At 47.1% G+C, this 2,500-nt stretch overlaps 1 protein-coding gene across 1 annotated transcript in view; it reads right to left on the reverse strand.

The window, feature by feature from the left end:
* Positions 1–2,500, reverse strand: part of LOC135821624 (transcription initiation factor TFIID subunit 1-like) — a 57,218-nt gene that overhangs the window by 19,726 nt on the left and 34,992 nt on the right.

A 2,500-nucleotide genomic window follows, 5' to 3' on the forward strand; every position in this document is an offset into this window, starting at 1 on the left:
ATTGGATGAATCTTGAACAATTTCAGCGTGTTCTCCAAGGTCGTCACCTCCCATAGTATGTTATTTCAACCTCACGCCGCTCAAAAGGGTATAAATGGGCAAGCACAGTCCTCCATTCGATCACAACCACCTTTGTTGTTTCACTGCTCACTGAGCCTTCTCCCTCTCTCTCTTCTCGAGTGCTCGACTGATATCACGATGGCCACTAATGCTGTTGTTGCTGGTGAAGATGTTGTGGACTGTTTGGGTATTGACCCGTTCGCTATCAAGACGATAAAGAAGTCCGGTCTCTACAAGCGTCGTGCTAGCCATAATCCGAATCTGGAGCCTCTGCCTAAGATCAAGATGCCATCTCCTCGTCCTACCATACTACCAGGTGTCGCCACCATTATTACGGATGGGGCAGCAGAGTGTGTTCAAGCAATGTACAGCAAGACCGCTCACGACTATCATGTTGCTCCTGACACCGATTTCTACTATACGCGCGGTGATTTACCGGGCATGCTTGTCAATGGCACGGTATGTGAAGGACGCTTTGGTCAACTTAAGCTGTACGTCCAGGCTTCACAAGACGATGTCATTCAATTCTTCCTGAAGACCTCAACACCTTTGAGACGTGCCGTGAGATCTCCGCATATCAACAGGATACGGAGTAACATCTTCCCTGCAATGTACCAAGGGAAGAGTGCGACTGCAGTGTATCTCAAGCCAACCAAGGGTATGCCCAACTTCCCGATGAACGAAGAGTGTCAGGTCTATCTGCATCCTTCAACTATATCATTCAACAGGGAGAAGTGTGAATTCAAGGCGTGGCTTTCAGCCATCCCCCTGATGCTTGTGGACTCACGTTTTTGTGAAAGGGAACACGACACCGTGCAAGACCTCCCCGAGACTGAATTGGCTCGACTGGTGATCGCATTCCTCAAGAAGTGGAGGACTGCCGACAACGTGACTGCAGACATTGCGTTTGACACTGCGGTGGTGGCGGCAGCATCAGCGCCTCTCCCGGACACCCTACCGGACAATTCACTGGATTTGAACCTGTTCAGTGTTCAGAATATCATCCCACTTTCCGTAATCTTTAGCAAAATGGGTACGTACTATTTAGTGAATGTCGACATCAGAGATAGGGTTTCCCTCTACCAGTTGCATGATGCTGCACAGGTAGACTTTTTGATCGAACAACATGATTGCTACCGTGATGGTAGGAACCCAATGGAAGCCGCTACATTTCTTTGCCGATTATCCCAGGGAACCTTTCTGGGGGCAACGTGTCCCAGAATCGACGTATGCGGGCAGAACGTGATTGACTTCGAAGAGTTATCGAGCGCGGACAGCGGTATGTTGATACACATCAAGAACGGCAAGACAGAGATGTTCACGTACTTCAACGCTCTACTACGAAATGAGCTTCAGACACTCATAACCACCAACGTGAAAAGATGTCAGTTGGCAACTTCGTACGGCTCATCATGACGATTAATGACAACATATTTATTCGAAATGACTCAGGGAAGATATTCACAAGCCCAGCTGTGCGACTCCGTGTCCACGCCAGAAGACGATTCAACATTCGGATAAAGGTAGAGTTCGACGAGGAGTCTAATTCTTCTAACAGCGCCACGTCGGCCTATGCCCGGAAGAGGCCCAGAGAGGTGGATGATATCGACTCGGAATGAATGATAAAAATTCAAACGGTATGCTTCTTTTCTCTCTCTCTCTCTCTCTCTCTCTCTCTCTCTCTCTCTCTCTCTCTCTCTCTCTCTCTCTCTCTCTCTCTCTCTCTCTCTCTCTCTCTCTCTCTCTCTCTCTCTACTACTACTACTATCAATATAGATCTGATGTCAATCGTAGGGTACATTGTTTCACATAGTATAGAATTCAATAATAATAATAATTTAGAAGTAAATCGTATGTTTCATTAGTGTTCACCTCGCTGGGTGGATAGGATTTTTCTTTTTTTCTCATTTATTATAATGTATCTAGCTGGGTTGGTCTAAGACCATGATTAATGAACGAGAGGTACCAGGTTCAAGTCCTGCTTGGAAGCGGAAGGATTTTTCCAACCGTGCTGCGACCCACAGTTAATTGGGAACTCGTGGCCTGGCATGAGTAAATCATGGATGTGGCAAATGGGATTTAGGCCTTTGGCCTATGGTTGGTGGATCTGATCTATCCTCCCCCACCGTTTAGGAGCCGCATCTGACGCCTGATCATGGGGTGGTGGCGTCCCACGGAAGCGGAAAGGTGGTTCTTGACCAGGGAGTTGTACGACTCCTTGTTCTTGACCTGCCCGGTACGCGAACCCGTCGAATTTTTTTTTTTTATTTATCTAGCTCCGTCGCAATATTTAGTATCTATCGCTGACAAATTATTACAAGATGTCTTCACAATAATATAATCGTGCTTCACTAAACTGCAATTTCAAAACAACTCGAACGTCTTACCTTGTGTCTGAGAGTTGTGCGACGCGCGGGTCTGCTTCTCCATGTCTGCTCGT

The sequence above is a fragment of the Sycon ciliatum genome, chromosome 7 (genome assembly GCF_964019385.1).
Source record: "Sycon ciliatum chromosome 7, ocSycCili1.1, whole genome shotgun sequence".
Taxonomy (NCBI): Eukaryota; Metazoa; Porifera; class Calcarea; order Leucosolenida; family Sycettidae; genus Sycon; species Sycon ciliatum.